The sequence below is a fragment of the Lissotriton helveticus genome, chromosome 3_1, assembly GCF_964261635.1.
Source record: "Lissotriton helveticus chromosome 3_1, aLisHel1.1, whole genome shotgun sequence".
NCBI classification, from domain to species: domain Eukaryota; kingdom Metazoa; phylum Chordata; class Amphibia; order Caudata; family Salamandridae; genus Lissotriton; species Lissotriton helveticus.
The window spans coordinates 1,212,873,690-1,212,893,400 of record NC_136061.1 but is presented as its reverse complement, the minus strand read 5'-3'; positions in this window follow the sequence as shown (position 1 = coordinate 1,212,893,400).

The following is a 19,711-nucleotide window of genomic DNA, read 5'->3' as shown; positions in this document are numbered from 1 at the left end:
GCGAAAGGGTAGCATCTCTATTGTTTGCTGATGATACCATTCTGATATCCCAAACAAAAAACGGCTTGCAGATTTTACTGAATACTTTTAACGATTACTGTTGTCAAAAGGGGCTAGAGATTAATGTGAAGAAAACGAAATATATGGCCCTTAATCCAACCAAACCAGACAAGGGTTGCCTAACTTTAAAAGGGATGAAGTTGGAATCAGTGCCTCACTTTTCTTACTTAGGGGTGACGCTTGATTGCAACTTTACCTGGAAAGCACAATTGGAAAAAAGCAAATTGTTATTTGCTCAGAACGTTAAACCAATACTCAGAGAGCAAAGCTTAAGTACCAGTAAAGCGGTGCGTCCCGTTATGGAACTTTTTAAATTTAAGGTTCAATCATCAGTGCTATATGGTGCTGAACTATGGGGGCCGGGCTCCAAGGAGACCTTTAGTATTCACGATAACAACTTTATGCGAAGCTTGGTTAGGGTTCCGAGAGGAACCCCATTAGTACCTCTGCAATTGGACCTTGACCTTAAAAGAACAGACCATCATGTTCTTATTAGACCGCTTATGCTCTGGGTAAGATTGTGGCACGTTTCTGAGCTCCAAGCATACAGAGAAGGGCTGATAGAGATCATGGGGTTGGATAGTAACAAAAAAATCCCATGGCTTACACATGTCAGGACTTGGCTTAACCTTATAGGCCTGAAACATTTTTGGGAGCATCCCGAGCTGTTACCATCTAATCCCAAATTAGTCCTGAAAAAAGCATTTTGGTACTATGTAGCAAACATGACTGTAAATGTTAGTACTAGTGGTTCTTTAGTTTCAAAATTTTTACGTTTTAAGGATGAACCCTTTTATGAGTCCTTCATGGACGAAATAGAGCCCCCACTTGCCAAGACACTATTTCTAAAGTTTAGATATGGAAATCTCTTATTAAAATCAACCTTGGCACGTTGGGCAAGGAACCGTGATCCATCGGCTGAGGTATTGGATGAAGTTTGCTCATTTTGTGAAAACGACCAAATTGAGAATGAGCAGCACATTCTTTTCTTCTGTCCTATCTACGCCCACGAAAGAAAAAGATGGATTAAACCGATATGCCTTCTATTAGGCTTGAGGTCCTGCAATCAGGCTCTGAGAATTTTGACTACTAACACTTCACAACAGATAATATTTAGTGTCAGTAGATTTTTACTTTCTATTTGCTACCGTAGGAAAAAAATGGGCCTTCAGCTGTGAACCGAATTTCTATTAATTTGGTTTTAATTTACGGAATTGAATTTGTTCATTTTTAGCTTTTATAACACTGCAACCATTGAATTTGCTTATCGAATTATTGAGGTGTCCTCCTGTCTCATATCATTTTTACTGTCATGCTTCAAGTACTTTCCAACATGTGTTGCATAGTTACATAGAATGTATTTTATCTTTTTAGAGACTGTCATTTATTTTTACTAAAATGTAATGTTTAAACTGTTCTTTTATGGCGTAATGCCGAAATAAAGATTTGACTCTAAAAAGGTGCACCAAACAGCATTGTATGGACTAATGAACTAATGAATTTGCAGACTGTTTAAAAAAACTGAAAGAGACACTGCACCAGCATGGGTATTGCCTGACTACAAACTGCCCTTCCATCTATATATATCAGAACAAAATGGCATTGCAAATTATGTGGTGTTGCAAATAGTATGCTGAAACAGCTGAGAAAAGACCTGTGGGATATTACTATGTGACTTTGCCTTCAGCAGTAACTGGGTGTTGGCTTCTGTGATGGTGGAAAGAACAGCTCCCATGGTGTTTGACTATTATTAAACTGTTTAAGTGCTACCTTCAGAACAGTTGTTGTCATCTTGAACTACATAAACGTTTTGGGCCGCAAGGCACACAGGTTATGAAATCTTGTAGTTGTCTAATGCTAAGATCACCATTAATTTGGAAAAATTGCTACCTTCAAATTGTTATTTTGTTGAGACCCCCAATGCATGTCTTGTTGGGATTGTAGAAACTGCAGCAACACCAAGACCAGACACCATTAGAAAAGGCAGATTATGAGATGTACACTAAAGCTTTCTCCAGCAGACTAACAGACACTGATTACAGAGCAGGTATGCCATAACAGCAGTAGACACCACAGTTAAATGTGCAGCTCTGCCACCTGCCGCCTCTGCCCAGCAAGCTGAGTTGTATGCTGTAAATGAGTATGCATCCTAGCTTAGGCGAAAACTGTTAATATTTACACTGACTCAAGTTATGCCTTTGGATTTGTCCATGATTTGGCCGGATGTGGCAGTATATTGAATCCATAACAGCAGCAGGGCAGCCCATTCAATATGGCCCAGTAGTAAAGAAATTGTTAAAAGCAATACTACTACCCAACAGTATAAGGGAAATAAAATATGAATGCCACACAGGAACTAATACTTAGATAGCAAGATGTAATGCCATGACTGACATTGCAGCAAAAGAGAGCATGTTACAGCCAAGTATGGGCGAAATTTGCGAATTCGCGTTCCGCGAATTTGCGCGAAAGCGAATTCGCGGTCCGCAAAATCCGCGAATTTGTGTGAACTTGCGAATTTATTTATTGTGACGTGTTCGCGGGGTTTTTATTCAGCGCGGCTACCGCGAAATTACCCATGCGGTCGATTTTGGGCGTGACCATCTTGTTCGCGGGAGGAAAACAACTCGGCAAACTCAGAATGAAGGTAAGTCAACGCAGCGCACGCGAGATTGTAGTTTTGAAGCGTGAACAAGCAAAAAAAATTACCAAACTTGCGAATTGCGGATTGTTTGGCAATTTCGAGCGATTCGCGGAACGCGAAATTGCCAAAAATCCGCAAATTTTGTGAGCGGAACGAATTTTCAGCCCATGCTTAGTTACAACTAGTGCAGATGGTGCCTTTAATAAATAAATGCATTCCAAAATGTCAGCTCATTCAGAGACAATTGTTGCTAGCTGATGTGAAGGAAGCGCAATGATCTACAACACCAAAAGAGGGAAAAGTGTTGATTGATGCTGGATGTGAGCTGAATAACAAGGAGTTGTGGGTCTACCGGATGAGAGGAATGTGGCCCTACGCTGTATGTTCCTTTCCCTTACAAATGCTTTAGCATGGACCCTCTGATACTGTGCAAAGGGGGATGAATGCGCAGATATATTTGGATTACCAGTAAATTGATTGAAATATTTGTAGGTGTGGGTAGATAAGTTTTCGAAATGGATAGAGGTGTTTCCAACAAGGAGGAATGATGCAGCAACTGTTGCACGATGCTTGATGAAAGATAGAATACACAAGTATGGGCTTCATCAGGGAATAAATAGCAATGGGGGAATTTATGACATGTTTGTGAATAAAGTGAAAACTGAATGTCCTATACCACCAACCAAAGTTCAAGCCAGGTGATGAGGGTGAACTCCAAAATAAAAAATAAAAAAATAGTTTAATAAAGACAACTGAGGCAGCAGGCCTGAAATTGCCTGATGCTCTGCCTTTAGTACTTCACACCATAAGAACAAAGCGATTTAAAGCTAGAGATAGGGCCATGGTGAGAAAAATAAAATAGGTTTCTCTTACTTCTAAGTGGACTGGACCACAGACAGTGAACGGAGGTCCTGAATTGATTAATGGAGCAAGATGCAGAGCTACACCTCCAACTCCTACGATGGAGGTACCAGTAACTGTTGAGTATCTGTCACCAGAGGAGCTGCACAACACACCAGAGAAGGAAATATCAGACCATTCGTAAGGGCCATGTTGAGGGTCTATCATCAAGTGTCGCAGGGATAGTGACACCAACTGAAAGGTGGTGGTTTGCAGCTGCAAGGCAGGCCTGTGAAACCACCCCTGAACAAGACGACTGCAGACCCGGAGGAGAAGCAGATGACAGGACACTGCATGCCTTTACATTACTGAAACTTACAGAACGTGCCATGGGACTGAGGGACTAAGGGACACTATAGCAATATCCATTGCATAGCGCAAACAATATTTGTTGAGCATTTAATTATGAGTATGTTGTCTGTATTAAGAACAATCAGCAGATATCATGATGCAATAGGAAGCTCAGTGTAATGCCATCCATCCAAAGATATATAACTATGTATATATGTTTGTTTCTACACTAGTGTAAGATATACATATTCTAAAGTGGCCACTGTTGGATAAAATGATTTATCCATATAATTAAACTCATTAAACTTCTCCCTGTTACAAGCTGTGCGGTGCTCAGGCATCAAATCTGACCTTGCTTGGACAAGCTTCAACAGCTGTTCAGAAACACCTTGGAGGCCACTTTGTTTGTGCTGACGTCCATATTAGTTTGTTTATCAGGGTGTACATTTCTGTGCACACTATATATCTGTATTATAATTGCCACGGTGTATAATTGTCATGGAGGTGATCTTGCATTTCTTTGTTGTCCAAATTTGCACCCTGTCCTTTACTTCAGTTCTGCTGAACTTGTATCACTAATCGTATATATGAGCCTGAAACCAGTCACGCAGGGAAGAAGCAGACTGAGACCACCATTGTGTGCACTGATTTCTTACTTGCTGGCCAGGAAGCATGTATGTGTACCAACAACTACTTTAATTTCACTCCTGAGCAAACTGCTGTATTATGTGTTCCTTTCATTGCTCCTGGGAGGGTGCAAACGTATTTCCCTAACACTTATTCTAAGGGTCTTGAATAGATTGCACATGTCAAACAATGATCTTCTTTGCTGAGGCTGTCGCGAAACATCCGTTACAATGTGGGCATTACATCGCAATGCCTTTACAACGCAACTTTTACAACACAGATTCCTTTACATTTCATGTGTTTACAACACATGCTATTGCAACGCATATACTTTTACAATGCATGATATTACAACACATAGCATGGTAAGTATCTGTTAATATCTCTTGTGTGATAGGCTTACACATTTTATTAGTCATGTATAAATATTACCACGTATTAATATTAGTATGTTAATATTATTAATATAATATTATTGCTTTTAATTTTAATATTACTATTTTATTATTATTGATAACAATACCTGAGTATTACTTTGGTAAAATAATATGTATTTGCATTTTTTAGAGGAATTTAAATAGAATAAAAATACTCAGGTAATAATAATTATAAGTTTGTATTAATAAAAAAATTACATAAAAAAGATTACAAAATAATAATATACTGAGGTATGAATACTCAGCTATTAACACTAAACATTTGTAAAATATTAAGAATAGTGATAAGCAACTTAAACCTTAATAAGAAATAACAATGTTAAAATGAAAGAATACATGACATATAATGTATTTATAACATATTTGTATTTTTAATATAATAAATATAGAAAGATACACATTTATTTTTCAAAATGTTTAAAAAATAAAAAAACACATTAATTAAAAAAATATTTGTAATTTATTATGTACATTTACTATTTAATATACATTTTCAAATAAACTTTCCCACACTATAAAGCATAAATGTGAGAATCGTCATTATGGGGATCCTCATGGAACAGACCAGAAGCGAGGGAGAGCTTGTTAAGGTAAGACAAATTAAAATGATTAAAATACATAGTGCAGTGGTGAAATTTATTGTAAGGAGAGAGGAAGGAGGTAGATAGATCTAGGACATGTGTTTTAGGTATTTTTGATGTATGTTAACCAACAATTTTACTCCTTTACAGGTTGCTATAGCTGGCCCATGTCGGGTCTCGTTTTTTGAAAAGTATTACTGTTTATTTAAGTTAATAACAAGATATAAGTTATAAATTTAAATAAACAACAGTATTTGGAAAGGTATGCTTTTTTCGTTTTGTGACGCGTTTTTGAGAAAAAGAAGACCTTTTCATCGTTGCTGTTAGATTAATTTTTAATATGATTTGAAAGAGAAATGTTGCAAAAAAACAATTAGAAGATTTGATATATTTATGTCAAACTATACTAAGGATGAGTTTTTACGATAAGTGAGTTCGAAGTTATTGAGAAGTTTTTTGATCAATGGCTTATGGAACTTGGAAAAACAAAGTGATTGATATCGAAAAAGATGGGATTGCAACGTTGGAATTTGTTGCATTTTTTGCACCCAAAAAATACACTTTGGGGGATTTTTTTGGGTGCCCGTTTTGTTAATATGCACATATTTTGACTAAATATATTTGTGCACATGTATTTTATTAAAAATGGGAGATGGATTTTGAAAATGGAATGTGGATTATTGGTTATGGATTACAATTAGCGAACTCTTGGTGAACAGATAAACAAAAGACCAAGGGGTATATTCACAAGAATGTGTGATAACTACCACAAGAGTAGCGTAACACAATTTTCAGCATCGCTGCCCATTGCTGGAAAATAACCCTGTGTCAACGTGGAATTCACATCACAGCGGTAGCATGCGATAGACACAAGAAAACGCAGCAGATGTCCACGTGAAAATAAACACCACGCTGCAAAAATGCGATACGCAAACGCAAAAATACATGCGATGAAGCCAACCGTGGGACAAAAGGTAGCGAAAACCAGCCACAGGCCTTCAAATCCCACGTGTCTGGCGGGACAATGCACCATAAAAATGCTGTGAAAAATACACCAGAAACAAGCCAAAGCACGTGGCAACATGGATGCACCCTGACCCAGCGCAGAGGCCTACTCAAACCCACAACCTCCACAGACCTCCAGCAAGGAACAACGGGGTCGGTGAAGGCCAAGGAGAAGAGGAAGAGGAAGAGGAAGACGGGGTGCAGACCGCAGAAAAACAAGACCAGCATCACGGAGGTGATAGAACACTAAAAGAAACTGACCCACAAGCAGAAGAATCCAGCCCCCCCCAAACAGTCACAATGTACACTGCATACAGTCTGCATGCAAACTAGCAAAATGCGCCAACATATCTGCCAACACAAAGGCAACAAGCACCTCCCCTTCACATCACAGAGGGGCACACAACACCTGCAGCAGAGCACATAATGCAATGCATCTGTGATGCCGGAGAGGACCACCACACCATTGACACTGACGCCCTTCAACAGCCCATGGATATCCCACACAACCCCCCACCAGGACCCGAACAGCCAAGCTACTCAGAGGAGAACACTGAGCCTGCAACAGACCACACAGCAGGAAGCAACTGCAGGCACAGCTGGCTCACAACACTTCACCCACCCACACATGGCACCACAATGGCATGTGTCAGCATGCCAAAAGGAGGTGACCCAACAGGTGTAGGTGGGGTGGAACCCATGGAATTCGAACCAGGACACAGATGTAGGAATCTATCACCCTACAGGGCCCACCCACACCCCACTGAAGAGACCCACCCTGCTATAGAGACACATGCCGATGCACATGCACAGCACAGAACCATGCTCAGGGGCGAGCAATTATTAGTCACAAACCCATGTTGGCTGTGAGTCCGACGGCCCTGGCCACTCCCCTCACAAATGGAATAGGTGATGACAAAGTTACAAGTCCAAGCACCAACCCGCTGCCTCTATTGACATGTCTGCATTTGATGTACACCACACAATGTGAAGTCGTACGGCCCAGGGCCCACATGCATACTACAAGACCACAGGCAGAGATCATGTTGAACTGGCTACGGGCACATGCGCCCGGCCCCTTTATTGGCAGGGCCACATGTACAGTGATGCCTGTGCTGGATGTGTGTGGGGTGAGTGTAGGCCAACCCGCATGGAATGTCTGGTGTTGGCAACCACTTGGACATTGGACACCAGTGCAACGCAAACACAAAACACATGCAAAACAGAGTTAACTGCTGAGCAACATGGGGTGAGCCTGATAAAGTCCAGAGGACAGTCAACATGCAAACAGAAGTGTCCGTGAGTCGCATGCACTGGGCTGTGGACACTAGAGATGAGCACGCTCATGTGCAGAAAAAGTCTATTCCTTATGCAGATGCAGTGGGTTGTGTCAGAACTGCATCATCTTCACCCTCAACGTCTCAGGGACCCCACACTGTTTGAGGTGACATACCTTTGAAACCACTCCACTGCACAAAACACAATCAGCTACGGACAATGGCCTGTGGTGCACTGAGTCACTGGCAACCTGGAGTGCTGAGTAGGGAATCAGGCAGATGATGGCATCCACGACAGGCCTGAGCAACCACGAAGTCTGTCAGGAGCACCGCTTCAACTCAGCCAAATGGTGTTTGGAGGTGTTCCTTGCGGTGTTGAGTTTTACCTTTAGAGAAGAGTTTTCTTGTGGATTTTGGTTTGAAGGTGTCTTTTGAACATTTGTTGAATCTATAAGGGAGTAAATTTATAACGTATTATTAGTTTTCATTTTTTCGAAGGATTGTTGCTAGTGTGAAAAAAGGGTTGATTAATAGTGTAGGTTTGTTTTTAATTTGTCTTACCTTTTATGATTGGTTCTAAAAGTGATTTTCTGTTTGGTGGCCACATGTGATTTATTTATTGTCTGAAAAGTAGAAAAATTAACATTATTAAATGTTGGTTATATTTGAAAAAAGTTTCACCTGAAATAGATTAAAATAACAATGGTTATGGAATAACAGGATAATTAATTACTTATTGAATACACCTTTTACTTTTCACACATTTGACTTCCTTTGGTGTTATTATTTTATAGAGAAATTAATATTAATTTACCATCATAATGTTAACATGCTTAGGATATGCGATTTATGATGTTTGGAAATATTACTATTTATCAAAACAATGTAAAAGGCATATTTGAAAAAAATATAATATTTACCCTTAAATGTCTTTATGAAAAGATGATTTGTTTTTTGATGTAAATTCTGTAGTAAAAAAATCCTTGATAAGTATGTTTATTTACAGGTTTTCTTTAATATTTCCATTATTTCACAGAATTTCTGGAATATTTTTTGTAATAATTTACTTTTAATAAGGATTTCTTGATGTACTTTTATTCTAAATAGAAAAATTAAGGATTTTATTTCCAGGAGGTATTTTAAGTGTGTTTATCTGTGGAGATATTAAAATGATAAATACATAATTATTTTTTTCCAAATAATTTAACAATTAGTAAACAACATTTTGCAGTTTCCTAGACATAAGTGCATAATGGGGTAGGAATAGTCATTTTAAGCATACCACTATCCTGCATAATCTGAGGCAAGCACCCTTTGGAGTAGGAATAGTAAAGTAAACCCCACCAGTATCCTGCACTTTCCCTGCAGAAAGCATCCTTTGGAGTAGGAATAGTAAATTAAACCCCACCAATATCCTGCGTTTTCCCTGAGGCAAGCACACTTTGGTGTTGGAATAGCCATTTTACCCCACCACCATCCTTCGCTTTCCCTGAGGAAAGCACCCTTTGGTGCTGGAATAGTAATTTTAACCATACCATTATCCTGCATTTTCCTTGAGGCAAGCACCCTTTGGAGAAGGAATAGTAATTTTAACCATACTACTATCCAGCGCTTTCCCTGAGGCAAGCACCCTATGGTGTAGGAATAGTAATTTTAACCCCATCTCTACCCTGCTCTTTCCCTGAGGCAAGCACCCTTTGGTGAAGGACTATTAATTTTAACACAAACACTTTCCTGCACTTTCCCACAAGCAAGCACCCTTTTGAGTAGGAATAGTTATTTGAACCCAACCACTATCCTGCATTTTGCCAGTAGTAAACACCATTTGGAGTAGGAATAGTAATTTAAACCCCACCACTATCCTGCACATTCTCTGAGGCAAACGCCCTTTGGAGTAGGAATAGAAATTAAACATAAGCACTATCCTGTACTTTCACTGAGGTAAACACTCGTTGGTGTTGGAATAATAATTTTAACCCCACCTTTATCTTGCGCTTTCCCTGAGGCAACCACCATTTTGAGTAGGAATAATAATTTTAACCACAGCACTATCCAGCTCTTTCCCTGAGGCTTACACCCTTTAGAGTTGGAATAGTAATTTTAACACAATCACTGTCCTGGATTTTCTCAGCAGCAAGCGCCTTTTGGAGGTGAAATAGTACATTTAACCAGCATCCAGCATATTCTGTGAGTTAAGCACACCTTGTTGTAGGAATCATAATTTAAAAACTAACCACTATTTAGCATTTACTTTTCAGGCGAGCACTATTAAAAAAACATTTTTGACAAAATGCTATCTTTTTTTTGCTTTCTTTTTTATGTTAATACATGTTACATTATATTTAAAAACAGTAAAAAAAAAGAATATCGTTTTGTTTACTTACATTTTAAATTTAGACGGAAAACATTATTGGAAATCTCGTTTATATACTGCAGAATATTTTTGATGAGAAGCTGAGAAGAAATGAAAACATGCGTTATTGAAGTATATTTCTATTTATTTCAATTAGCATATATTTTACAATTCCTATATATATTACTTACGTGGTATATTTGTTGCAATACTTTGTTTGGTTAAAGCCTCGGACAACAGAATGCGTGTGGTGTCTCTGGCAGTCAGGTAACCACCGCTCTTAAAATGGTGGACCGCTTCTTTTATACGTTTATTGGTGTACAATATTATTTGAAAAGAAAATATGTTTTGTGCATAGTTTTTAAACATGTTTTTTATGCTGTGTAAAATAGTAAATAATTTTTGGGTTGAGTTAATGTTCGTTATTTATTTTATGTATGTTGTGACCGCCATTTTGCCGACCTGCGGGTCGAGTTGATTTCATTGAAAGAGTTGTAGAACTAAGGGGCAGATTTACAAGCCCCTTGCGCCTCTTTTCCGGCGCCGTTGCGTCACTTTTGTGATACAGCTGCGGTGCAAAAGCAGCGCCATGCTGTGGGGTATCTACAACGTGACGCATCTGGGAGATGCATCACGTTGTAAAGCCCTGCGCCAGAAGTAGGCGTTCTGACGCAGGGGGGGGGGCGTTCCGGCGCAGGAACGCCTCCTAAAAGTGGCTGAGTGAAATCTACAAGATTTCACTCAGTCACTTTTAAGCCCATGCTGCGTCAAAACCCTGCGCCTGCTTGACGCAGGTGTCAGGATTGATGCAGCGTTCTAAAGATAGGGCACCCCGGAACCTTGCTGGAGCTGCGTCGCGCTTGCGACTCAACTCCAGCATGGCGCCACCGTTACGGCACAGATGCGTCACGCATCTGTCTGTTTTTTCCCAATGGTGCGCCGCATTGTAAATGCGCCGCATCCATGGTGGCGGAGCCCTGACGCACAATAACTGGCGCATCCCTGCTAATAACATCGTGTATGTATCATCAAAGTCTAAGCGCCAGGATACCCGTTGGGTGACAGTCATTGCGCTATACAAATACACCAATACCAATTCATACATACGCAGGGATGCGCCAGTTATTGTAAATCTGCCCATCAATTTTTTGTGCATATTAAAATGGAGGTTTGTTTGTTTAGATGCAGATCAGTTTTGTGTTATTGGCTTATAATTTTTTAGAAATATATTTAACATTAATGATAGTTACTTTTTTAAAATAGTGTGTGTTATTGCTGTTTTTAGGGGATTGTGATCAGTTAGAAAATCTTATGAAAAAAAGGAAAGGATATGTTCTAAATTGATGTATAATAATTAATATTTTAAAAAAAATCAATTTGCGAATATTTTATTGGTGTTATATATAATACAAATATATGTATAAATTATTTGTTGCTTTTTAAATAATTTATAAAAAATACCAGAGTATTAATTTCAGTACCGAGTATTAAGTGTAGTACCCGAGTATTACTTTGAATTCTCCTGTGTTGGTTTTAATACCCACATTTTAATACACTTGCCCACCCAAAACCCCTATTTTCCCTGCATCCTGTTCCAGGGGTTTATTATACAAAAAAAATGTATTGTATTACTCTGCGTTGTTATAAAATGGGTTGTAACGGTTAATTCAATGTACTAATATACTTTTGCTTTGTAATGGTATTTGTAGTAAAAACATGTGATGTAATATTGCTTGCGTTGTAAAAACTGCATTGTAAAAGCATGCGTTGTAATTGTTTGCCCTGTAACGTCATACATTCGTGGCTGTCTCCTACTCTCCTGCATTGTGGCGAACCCACATCTCAGCAGCAGGGGATCAAAAACCTTCAAGCCCATATAGCATAGAAAACATTTTATTCAGTTGAAACCTTTTGGGTCACTGGATGAAACTTTGATTCAGAGCATTTTACTTGACTCCCTGCCTCTAGTCAATGCTGACTAGGATCACTGAGAAGGAAAGCCGTTCCACAGATCAAAAGGTGTTGCTGATGGCATAGGCCATGGGACTATGGTTTAAACTAAGGATGGGTCTAACGCCATCATTTTGTGAAATTACTTAAAATCTGGTGAAATCGTATTTTTAGCAGGAAATATTGTTTGCCTGTATTTCATTTGACTTTTTTTCATCTGTGCTTGCACTTCGGCTAAGAAAAGCATCATGATGTACAAACAGAAGACTAGTACCAGCTAACAAATTCCCTTGACTGGATATTTTCTCTCCAAACTAGTCTTTTGTGTGCAAACATTATGCAAAATTACATCATGCAAAACTTCAAATAATTTAGTGAATTTTATCCCCATAATTAAATGTCCTTGATCTAGTTTAAAGAAGTGTATATGAAATGCAGCAGTGACCTTAGTGCGTGGGACTGTGGTGTACCTCAGAGAATCTAGCACGTAGAACAGATTAAACTGATTTACAACCAGGTAACAGACTGTCCAACTTTACAAAACTTGTCACCTCCACAAATCTTCGATGTAGTGAAATTTATAACAAAAATATTTATGTTGAAGATATGTTTTACAAAAACGTTTGTGGAACAAAATACTTCAACAATAAAGTTCCTTCTACTGTTCTGAGAGAGCACAAATCTGAAAAAATGTAGAAGTGCACCATATTTACAAGCACGTAGTACTAGTTTAGTATAGAATACACAAGAGTGTCAAACATATAGAGTGAAAATATATAAGAGTGTTTAATAAGAATAGGGATACATATATCAGTGTGAAAAACTAATGTAGAGGTTTGTAGAAATGTTAGAATGATGTTGGAGTCTCACGTTATGTGGATGTGTGAAAAAGAAATGTAACTCTGCAAACCATGGAAATGTGTAGGCCACATGGCATTTCACAAGAAACGAAAGATGCTGCTACACTTTTAAGTAACTTGAATTCTAATGTCATTTTACTGCAAAGTATTATTAATCATAGAATTGAAATATATGTTTTATAGAAGTGTTTCATTTAATAGATGTGTTATAGTTAGAATACTGTTTAAACAAAGAAATTAAATGTGCAGAGTACAGAGGCCTGTTTCATGTAATTTTAGTAGGCCTGAATAGATAAAGTCGCTTCTTTGATCTGCATGTGCTCGTTAAGGAGAGGTCGCACAGAGCACTAACGAAGAGCCTGTTACATGGTTTACGACTTAAAGATATGGTGGAGGCCGGAATTTGGGGCCTACAGAGAAAGTGTCTGTTTGCAGGTGCGAGGGGGTTTAATCAGGAAAGTGATGAATGGGCTTTGTTCAGAGACGCCTGGCACAGGCCTGGAGGAGGCTTCAGGAATTTCTTGGGGGGTATCGACCAGCCGAGAGGAGCCTGGGAAGCAAGGTCAACTTTAACGAAGGGTCCAGAGGAGTACCAGCATGGAATTTGCCGCCAGAACCAACACCACGTGAGAGGCGTCTCCAGGGGCGTTCCTATTGGAAATGTGATTTTGTATTAGGGACAGCACCCCGGGGTGGAGGCAGAGCAGATGATCTCAGGAGCCTAAGAGAGTGGATGGGTAGGCAGATAGTGTTACTGGAGAGGTCGATTTACATCAGAGGACTAAGGGAAGTGTGTGATCTTCTTTGGAAGTCACCACGGCTGACACCTTTTTAGGTAAAGATCTTGTTAAGCAGGGATGTCACTTAGTCTAGTGTAGGGACAGTCTAACCTGTGTTTTCCTTTCTGTAAATGACTCTCAAGTTGCAACTCGTAGCTATTCTTGCAACTTTAATGACCTTTGAGCTGGTCTTGGTAATTCTATTCTGTCGACTACGAGCATTTAGGGAATTTATGTTTATCTTGATACCCGTATATCTTTTGAACCTCATTCTGAGATGTTTGTATCTCCAGATAGCTTTGGTTTTATAATAAACCTTTAAACCTTTTCCAGTGGTAAGTGGTTCTTTAGAGTGGCGTAAGTTCTTTCTTGATTAACCTAGTAGTGGATTGCCTTTTACTCAATGACAGGTACCAACGATTTAGTCGACCTGAATTGGGATCTGGATTAACAACAATAGACCAGAAATCCCGCGTTAACAGTTGGTAGCAGAGGATGGTTATCTTCTTGAGGAAGGTAATCTAGACTAGGTTAGATTATCCCAAGGCCCCTAGAGATCGAGAGATGAGCAGCAGAAGAATCGAGTGCCGAAGAAGGTGCTGACGGTGCGAGAGAAGCAGCAGTGTCGGAAGAGAGTGAGTATAACAAGGGTCATGCGTGGACAGATTGCGGTGTTTTGTGTTGTATCTGTATTGTAATGTCTTGCGGAGTTGAATGCCTGTAGAGTGATTGAGAGAGGGTTGTGAGCGCGCGCAACCTGGTACTGGTAAACTGGTAAACCGGTGAACTAGTGGAAAATCTTAAGTTCGGGATAGAGCTTAAGTGGTCCGGGTGTATCGAACATCCAGAGTAGTTGTCGACCAGAGTAAGGAGGTCATGAGGTACCATTGACCCGCGCAGAACCGTGATAGGGGGAGTGTAAGAGTGAGTGTGTGAGTAACGGACGCTGGTCGAAAGTTACTGTGTGTAAGTAACCTATCAGAGAAGGCGAATGTCTGGAAACGGAAAGACATTTCATCAGTTAAGGTGACAACTACAGGTAGACTCTGGGCGTACAGTCAAGAAAAGTGATCGCTTGGACGGAAGTAATCATTTTTCAGAGTATTAATGGGACGCATGCATGACCGCGGAGACGAGCTGAGAAAGGAGGGGAACTGCTGCAAAGGGGGACGAGTGACGTCGACTAGAGCCGCGCTGTGATAGGGCGGTTGGTGTGGCGTTGGCTAGAGCCGCGCTGTGATAGGGCGGTTGGTTTGACGTCAGCGAGAAGTCGCGCTCTGATAGGCCAGCTAGCGAGAACCGCGCTGAGATTGGTGGATTGTCATCAGGAAGTAAACAAACGCGGAGAAAAATAGAAATTCTGTAGGTTGAACATGAAGTGCTTTAAATGTTTGAGAGGGATTTTTAAGAGAAAAAGAAGTGACTCTTATTACGGGGAAGAGGCACCGCCAGAGGGTACACCAGCTTACTATATGGCAACGAATGTTGGCTTACATACTATACTATGGATTAGTGAATGGAGCAAGATTTCAGAAGGGAATGAGGAACTGACGTTTCCTAAGTATGGAACGTTTAGGTTAGAGGTGTTACATCGGCTGAAAGCAATTATGTCCTCATTGAATCCTTCGCCTAGACCAACACAGTTTGAGGCCCTTAACGCGTGGATTAGGGCGGCACATGACAAAAATCTGAACAGGCGCCAAGAAAGGTTGAAGCGATCAGTAAGGGCAGTGCGAGATGCCCAATGGGATGCGGACGCCAAGAGATGGAGGGTACAGGCTATTGAGGTGGATAAGCTGTACACAGTGAGAGAGGTGGCAGGAGAAAAGAGGCTCATGGAAGAGGATGAGGAGAGCGAGTCGGAGGACAACTTGATAAATAGATTGCTGATAGATAGACCGCCTCCGAACGTTGGGGAGACAGAAAGTAGGGGACTCCCAAGGGAAGGTGGGGCTGCCATAGAGGGGTATATACCACTTCCTATATCGGATTGGACACCTACCAAAGGTGAGGAGACACCTCAACATAGTACAGTACAGAGTGTAGTCGGAAGGTTTGTGGTACAGAAGACGCCAACCACTGAGAAGGTTGAGTCTTATGAGTTGCCAGACGCTCTACAAGTACCCGTTACCATAGGTCCTATAGTATCGATTTACAACCCCGAGAGAGACAGAGAAGAAGAACAGATACGGTTAGACAGAGAGAGAGTTGACATGGAAAGGAGAAATAACACGACAAATGCCTGGAGGCAATTGCCAGGACCAGTGACGTGGAGCACCCCATTTGATTCAGCAGTGGGTCCCGCAGCAGAACAGGGGGGTCAGAGAGGACCGATGGACCTGAGGGGACCACAGCCGAAATCCTTTAAGGAGCTGAGAGCTGACTTGAGAGAATGGGATGGGTCCACAGAAGCACCAACCAACATGTCAAGAGCAGGGGCTGAGTGGGGAAGTCGAGGCAACGGGACAGTATCTCACTGTGGGGCTAGCGAAAGCAGTCAGGAGCGTGAAGGTCAAAGTCAAGAGAATAGGGGAGTTATACGTCCTATTGATGGTAGGGATCAGCAGGAGCGAAATGGTAGAAGCACGGAGTGTGGAGAGATGTCTCGCCTCTTTGAAAGGGGTGGAGACCAAATGGTACTAGAGTACAGAGATAGGTTTAGGTGCACTCATCACGCACCTGGGGAGAATGTGCAACACTGGAATAGGGGGAACAGTGAAAGATCTCGCCCTACATTGGGTGACCAGAGATCACAGACAAATTGTGAGAAAAGGGGGAGTAATGGAATGTCTTACCATGCACCCAGAGAAACCAGGCAGGATGGGGAATGTGGGACTACGAGGCACAATGGAGTGTTTCATCATCCACCCAGAGAGGACGGAACTGCATGGGACCTGGAGGGGTGGGAGCATGGGAGGACTCCCCTTAACTCGCCTGAGCCTAGACGTAGGACTCGGAGCTGGGATGGGAGAGATGTGAATGGACCCCCTAGAGCTAGCATACTGAAAGCTGCGGTAAAGGCCAAAAGACTCGATGTCACTAGCTTAAAATCTGATCTGGACGAGATAATAGATGGGACGTTGGCCTTAGAAAGGATTGACTTGTACGAACAAGATGAGTTACTGTTTATAGCAAAGGATATTACCCGAAAGGCAAGAGCAATTCATGAGAAACTGTCTGAACTGGCAGACAAGTATATGGTAGATTTGTCCAGAACAAAGACATTACAGAGTAACCATAGGTTGCAGTATTCAGACCAAGACTTAGACGAGAAGAGAACTACAGGATTAAAAACACACATAAGGGAGCTGATAACAGGAATAAGAGCGTGGAGAGATCTGAACAAATGGGAAGAGAGGTGGTCCAAAAGGGGTACTGTCAGACGGAGCACGAGTGTGATGTCTCCGGAAGGAAGGGTAATGCAGATGGAGGCATTTCCTTTGAGAGAAATATCGAATGGGAACTATGTACATGTGCCCTGGAGTAGAGGAGATTTGGCTGCATTTACCAACTCATTTCCGAAGTTAAGGGACAATCCTGTTGAGTGGTACAAGCAGGTAGAAAGGTTTGTGAAAATCTCAAAGGTATTGTGGATTGATTTGAACACCTTGTTTGACATTGTGGTCCCAGGAGATTTGTGGACAGCATGCAAGACTAGTGTCGAGTGGCCAACTGTGGAACCAGAAAGGAATGCTGCTACAAATGGACCGTCTGAAATTGTAATGTTGAAATATGAAAGGGTAATAACTTGGCTGAAGGATAAGGTCCCACCACAAGACATAGATTGGGTAAAAATAGACCGAACAAGACAGGAACCCAAGGAGACAGTTCATGAGTTTTATGAGAGATTGCTGAAAACATTCAAACAATACAGTGGACTCGATGTAATGGACCCCAAGGATATAGGACAGTTTGTGTCAAAGTTCGTTTTGGGGTTGAGACCTGATATTTGTTTGATGATTCAGCAACATTTAATTTGTTGGCAAAACAGACCATTAGATGAGATTTTGAGGTACGCAAGGTACTGCAGTGATGAAATAGATTCCAAAGCAAAGAAGCTAAAAGAGAAGCTTATGGTGGTGCAGATGCAGTCAGCTGGAAAGAGCGGACAGCAGCAGCAGGGGACGGGGACAATGGGACGGAAATCGAGTAATCAGAATAAGGACAGTGAGGAAAACTCGAGACCTAGAATTGACATTGCTACGTTGAAGAAAACGACAAAGTGCCACCAGTGTCATCAGGTGGGACATTGGAGACGCGAGTGTCCCTATCACCCTGAAAACGGAGAACTAGAGGTAGAGGAGGAAGTTCAAGAGGTTCCAGTTCAAGGGGTGACAGTGCCAAGAATCAAGGTGGCTAAAGGGGGGGCTTCGGCTCCACGAGCTCAGTTTCCGCTGCCACCAAAGATTTCGACAGGGGGAAAGGTCTTTAGACAAATGCCTCTTTTCATAAATGAGGAAAAATGTTACTACATTGATCCATTGACTGGACAACGTGTAAGCAAAGAAGAGGACAGTACCCTCGGGGCAGTTCTGGAAGTGGATCAAAGAGGACCATTTGTTGAGGCTGAAGTGGCAGGGTGTCCCACAACATTCTTAGTGGATACCGGAGCTACTCGATCAACTTTAAGATCAGCAGCGGTTCCGGATCTACCAATGTCGGGGGAAACCATTCAGGTGGTAGGAGTCGCAAACAAGAGAATGACTAGCCCTTTGACGGAACCAGTGTCAGTGAAAATCGGAAACTACATGAATGAACATCAGTTTGTAGTATGTGATTCAAGTCCTGTGTGTCTGTTAGGAAGGGACTTATTGTGCAAATTGAACTGCACCATATACTGCACACCTCAGGGAGTGGAGGTACAGACTACAGACGATGATGCGACTTTTAAATTTGCTAATTCAAGAACATACATAGAACTGTATCCTACTCTGACTGTGGAGGACCTTCCTTGGGACTTACGCGAGGCAGTATCATCAGAAGTATGGGATTTTACAGGAGAAGAGATAGGATTGGTCAAAGGGGTAGAGCCAGTGAAGATCAGGGTGAAACCAAATGTCGATTATCCAAGAACGCCTCAATACAAACTGTCCCAAGAGACGATTGCAGGAATAAAACCTGTGATCGATTCTATGATTCAACAGGGAATTCTGAAGGAAATCGTGGGTAGTCCATGCAACTCCCCGATTATGGGTTTGCAGAAACCTAGTGGGAAGTTCAGAATAGTTCAGGATCTTCGAAAAATTAATAATATAGTTGTTTCATGTTGTCCAGTGGTACCGAATCCATCAGTGATACTGTTTCAAATACCATTCCAAGCTGAGTGGTTCACAGTGATAGATCTTTGTCAGGCCTTCTTTTCAATCCCATTAGATGAAGAAAGCCAGTATCTTTTCGCTTTTAAAATGGAAAATCGCGTCTTAACATGGTGTAGAATCCCACAGGGTTCACAGATAGCCCATCAATTTTCAACCAGCTGTTGAAAAAGAACCTTGAAAGTCTAGTGCTGCCACAGAACTCGGTTCTGGTCCAGTATATAGACGACCTACTTGTTGCGTCAGGAACAGAAGAAGCTTGCAAGGAAGACACCATCGCCTTGTTGAACCATTTAGCTGCAAATGGACACAAGGTATCTCCGAACAAATTACAGTACTGTCGGACAGAAGTACAGTACTTGGGTCACCGGATAGAAAAAGGAAAGCGCAAGGTGTCACCAGATAGAATAGAGGCAATCATGAAGATGAACTCGCCTACAACACAGAGAGAAGTCAGGATGTTTCTAGGAATGGTTGGTTATTGCCGACAGTGGATAGCTAACTTTTCACTGAAAGCAAAACCCTTACAGAAACTGACGCACAAGGAGGTGAGTGATCCGGTACCATGGGACAATGAGTGCTTGATGGCGTTCCTACAGCTGAGAGATGACTTGTGTCGTGCTCCGGCTCTG